Source organism: Gossypium arboreum, chromosome 8 (assembly GCF_025698485.1).
Source record: "Gossypium arboreum isolate Shixiya-1 chromosome 8, ASM2569848v2, whole genome shotgun sequence".
NCBI classification, from domain to species: Eukaryota; Viridiplantae; Streptophyta; class Magnoliopsida; order Malvales; family Malvaceae; genus Gossypium; species Gossypium arboreum.
The window spans coordinates 114949098-114954252 of NC_069077.1; the positions used below are offsets into that span (position 1 = coordinate 114949098).

Consider the following 5155-nt stretch of genomic DNA (forward strand, 5'->3'; position numbering starts at 1 on the left):
GGCTTCGTAGACTCAAATAAGGGACTATGTGTAAGTGAATGAACGTTTTGAAATATGAATGAAATGTTATAGCCCGTATTTTAGTTTAATGTTTGTATGTTTGTCTGGTAATGCCTCGTACCTTATCCCGGCCTCGGGTACGGGTAAGGGGTGTTACAATAATGGGTGAAACGATCACCTGCAATTTCCGTTGTGTTGCCAGAATTGCGAGCTTGAAGAGTGATTATTTCGTCTCCCACACGGAGTGTGAGTTCACCTATACCAACATCAATAATTGTTTTAGCAGTTGCTAAAAAGGGCCTTCCTAGAATTAAAGGAGTGTTGCTATCCTCTTCTATGTCTAGAATAATGAAGTCAACGGGAAATATAAATTTACCGATTTTAACTAGCACATCTTCAATAATACCCTTAGGAAATCTTATAGTTTTGTCTGCTAATTGAATGCTCATCCTAGTCTGTTTGGGTTTCCCGAGACCTAATTGTTTGAACATTTTTTATGGAATGACGTTAACACTAGCCTCTAAATCAGCTAATGCATTATTAACATTTAAACTACCAATTAAGTAAGGAATTGTAAAAATCCCTGGATCTTTTAGTTTGTTGGGTAGTTTATTTTGGAGAATAGCTGAGCAAACTGCGTTTAGCTCCACATGCGATGCCTCGTCCAACTTCCGCTTATTTGCTAAAAGCTCCGTTTAAAATTTCATTGCGTTTGGCATCTGCGATAGGGCTTTAATAAACGGTAAGTTAATATGTAATTTTTTTAAGAGTTTAAGGAATTTACCAAATTGTTTATCCGAGTGGTCTTTCCTTGTCACGTTAGGGTATGGCACACGAGGCTTATATTCAACATTCACTGATTTGTTTGTATTATGACCTACCTCACCTTGACCTTTGCTTACCACAGTTTCTTGAATTGGTTCTAGCTCAGGCTCAATGAATCTTTCTTCATCTTGAACATTAATCGCGTTGAGCTGTTCCCTTGGGTTGGGTTCAGTATTACTTGGCAAGCTACCTTGTTGTCATTCGGAGATTAGTTTGGAAAGCTGGCCAATCTGAGTTTCGAGCCTTTGGATCGACGTTTGTTGATTTTTAAGTGTTGTCTCGATATTCTGGAAACGAGTTTCTAACACCGATATAAACTTTGAGAGCATCTCTTTAAGGTTCGGCTTCTTTTCCTGTTGGTAAGGTGGTTGTTGGTAGCCCAGAGGTGGTCTCTGATTTCCTTGGCTTCCCCATGAGAAATTTGGGTGGTTCTTCCAACCTGCATTGTAAGTGTTACTATATGGATTGTTTTGAGATCGAGAATTATTACCCATGTAATTTAATTGCTCATTATATATATTAAGGCCATAAGGTTGGTATTCCGAATGGCTTGTTCCGCCTCCACTTGCTTCACACTGCATTACTGGGTGAACCTGTGAAGAACTAAGAAAACCATCAATTTTCTTATTCAAGAGTTCTACCTGATTAGAGAGCATGGTGACTGAATCGATGTTATAAACACTGGCTGTTTTCGTTGGTTTTGTCCTCATGACTTGCCACTAATAGTTATTCAATGACATCTCCTCTATAAACTCATAAGCATCTTCAGGTGTTTATTATTGATGGTTCCGCTAGCAGCTGCGCCAACCATTTGTTGAGTCGAAGGATTCAGGCCATTATGGAATGTTTGAACCTGAAGCCAAAGCGATAACCCGTGGTGAGGGAACCTTCTCAAAAGGTCCTTGTATCTCTCCTATGCATCGTAGAGTGTTTCTAAATCCATCTGCACAAAAGAAGAGATATCATCACGTAATTTAGCCGTTTTAGCCAGCAGAAAATATTTTAAAAGAAATTTTTCGGTCATTTGTTCCCAAGTAGTGATTGACCCTCGTGGTAACAAGTTCAACCACTGTTTAGCTTTGTTCCTCAATGAAAAGGGAAACAACCGAAGACGTATGGCATCATCAGAAATGCCATTAATTTTAAATGTATCGTGCAGTTCCAGGAAATTTGCCAAGTGGGTGTTTGGATCCTCATCCAGCAAACCATCAAACTAAACAAATTGCTATATCATTTGAATAGTGTTAGGTTTTAGTTCAAAGTTATTCGCAGCAATAGCAGGCCTAACTATACTTGACTCAGTTCCTGTTAAAGTAGGTTTAGCATAATCATACATAGTACGTGGACCAGGATTTTGATTAACCGCAATTGCTGGAGGTAGCTGATTGTCTTGGTTTTCAGCCATCTCTTCGGTTGGGGTTTGAGTATCGTCCTCTTGCTCGTTCTCTGTGTATCTTAAGCTTCGCCTAATTGCTCTTTGGTTTCTGCAAACTGTGCGATCGATTTCTTCGTCAAAAAGTAGTGGTCCTGACGGGTTTCTTCTAGTCATAAACTATAAAAACCTGCCAAGAGAAAGAAAAAGTAAATTAATAAATAAAAAATTAAATTAAATTGCAAGAAAGATAAATGGCTAAAGTAATAAAAATTGAGCGTTCTTAATATCTTAGATCCCCGGCAATGGAGCCAAAAACTTGATCGCGTTATTTCGTGATAGGTTTTAAATATTTATAATTAATCATTCTTGAAGCTAACTATTATCGCGATGTAGGCAAGTGTAGCTATCGAACAGTAGTATAGTTTTAACAAGATCAGATTGTCGAACCCAAAGGAACTACAAGTACTAGTAATGACCGTCTTTTTATTATCTAGCCTAAGAATAAAGAGGTTTTGTTTTAACTAACTAATTATCTAAACTCAGAACTCACAAAAAGTAGAATTGGGGAATTTCTTTTGGGAAAATCGATTGATTGAGACAATACCTAAGGAAAAATCCACCTAGACTTTACATGTTATTCTGGCTCCGAATCGGACAATTTATTCACTTAACTTGTTCTGTAAAGATCCCTTAGTTATGTTATTAACCCTATTCAAGACTAATAACGTCTAATCCCTAGGTTGAATAATTGAGACCTTTCTCTAATTAACACCCTAGGGTTGTATTAACTCAATCTATGAATCCCATTATTAGGTTTCACCCTAATCCGGCAAAATCTTGTCACCCTATGTCTAGGCACGCAAACAACTCTGATTAATTATGAAAAATGTACTCTTAGACAGGGTCTATTCCTCATCTGAATAAGAGCTTATCTTGAATCGGTATCCGGGGATATCAAAACAAGAATTAAGAACACATAATTAAGAACTAGTTAAATATTTATCATACAATTCAGAAAATAATAACAAAATTCGTCTTAGGTTTCATTCCCCTTAGGTATTTAAGGGTTTTAGTTCATAACTAAATAAGAAAACATCTCAGAATAATAAAGAATACAAAACATAAAGAAAACTTAAAACTCCTGAAGGGGAAATTGAGGAGAGATATTCAGTCTTGATGATGAATTCGACTTCTGAGATGGATCAATTTGCTTCCCCTTTTTCTTTCTCTTCAAGGGTGTATTTATAGGCTTTGGAATGCGTAAGAGCCCTCAAAATTAGCCTTTTCTGAATTGGACTCAACTTGGGCTCGATAGAGACACGCTCGTGTGACACACCCGTGTGCGATTACTTCAGGCCGTGCTCGAGCCTGCCAATTTGACACGACCGTGTGGTCTGCCCGTGTGAGGAGGTCCAGGCTGTGTTGATTTCATACTTTGGCCCATTTTCTCCGTTTTTGGCCTGTTTCTCATTCCTTTCACTATAACACCCCATTCCCGATACCGTCACCGGAGTCGGACACGAGGGGTTCTCAGACCAACTCTCATGTGTCACACAGACTATTTTTCACACTTCCAGTCCAGCTGGCAAACTGCGTCCCTGTCACCTTAAAAATCATATCTCGAGTTCCTGAACTTGAAAACCAGTTCCGTAAATTTTCCCTGAATTTAGACTCATGTATCCATCCATGGATTTATTTCTATAATTTTTGGTCGGGCCAAGTGGTACAGTTTATTAGTTAAAGTCACCCCTGTTTCAGGGTTCGACTACACTGACCTTTGCACATTACAACCTGGATATCATCTCGTACAGAGCTCCAATGCTCATGCTGTTTGTTTCTAATGAAACTAGACTCAAAGGTGAATCTATTCATATAAGTTATGACTTCTAATTATTTCTGGATAATTTATGGTAAATTTTAAAAGTCGAAATAGAGGATCCAGAAACTGTTCTGGCACTGTCTCACGAAATCTTGAATATCTCTCAAAATACAGCTCATATGGTCTTTTTGTTTCGTCCATATGAAAATAGACCCATTAAGCTTCGGGTACATAATTTTCTTAGCAATTAATTCCACTTATACTATTTTTGGTGATTTTTCGATCTCATATCACTGCTGCTGTCCGCAACAGTTACTGCAGTAGACTATGCCAATTTCATGAATCTTTCCTTGGCCTTACTAATCATTCATCATACATGGCACAACTATGGCCACCTTATCAAAATTAAGGTTTCTAAGACCCGTGGATATAGGTTCTAGCATCCCACTCAAACGACCACATAGGCCATTTTCTCATGGCTTAAAGTTTACAACCCAAAATTCAACAAAACAAAATAGCTCATACATGCCAAATGTTCTCCTAGGTTGACTAAGAAGACAATACCAAAATTGCTCGCCAGTGTGATGACTTCGTTGATGGTTCCGAGCACCCAAAAGGAGACGAGTCCAAGAGACCTAAAATGGGTGACAAGAAAACACCGAGTGAGTTTATAACTCAGTAAGTCGTAAGCATTCTACAACCATCCATTAATAAAATTATCACAACATGAAACAATGCACGAGGCTAGGTACCCCATCCATATCGAACTATACCATAGTTCCTTGGACCTTTCGGTTCAATCTCATACCAACTCACCCAATGACATTTTATATACTTATTCAATAGAGTAATTGAGGCATTTCCATACATCATCTCATTTCCGCAATAATCATGCAATCAAATGACTTACATCTATTCCACGTTACCTTATTTACGGAATGCAATTGAAATCATCACATAGATTTAAACTTACCAACTCAACCCCGAGCATGAACATAGCATCTATTAGCGATGAACTCAAGGTGCTTACTCTTTCCGCTGTCCATACTCAACTCGATAAAATCACACCTCCATATAAATATTCAATCGATAGAACATACATATTAAATTCGCACACGTAGTGCTTAATAAACGAT

The 5155-nt window shown here is 38.0% G+C and overlaps 1 non-coding gene across 1 annotated transcript; it reads left to right on the top strand.

Moving 5' to 3' along the window:
- Positions 1-1694: 1694 nt before the first annotated feature.
- LOC128279757 (small nucleolar RNA R71) lies at positions 1695-1800 on the top strand. The gene has a single exon (XR_008269953.1). It is a non-coding gene; the product is annotated as a small nucleolar RNA R71 (small nucleolar RNA).
- The last annotated feature ends 3355 nt before the right edge of the window (positions 1801-5155 follow it).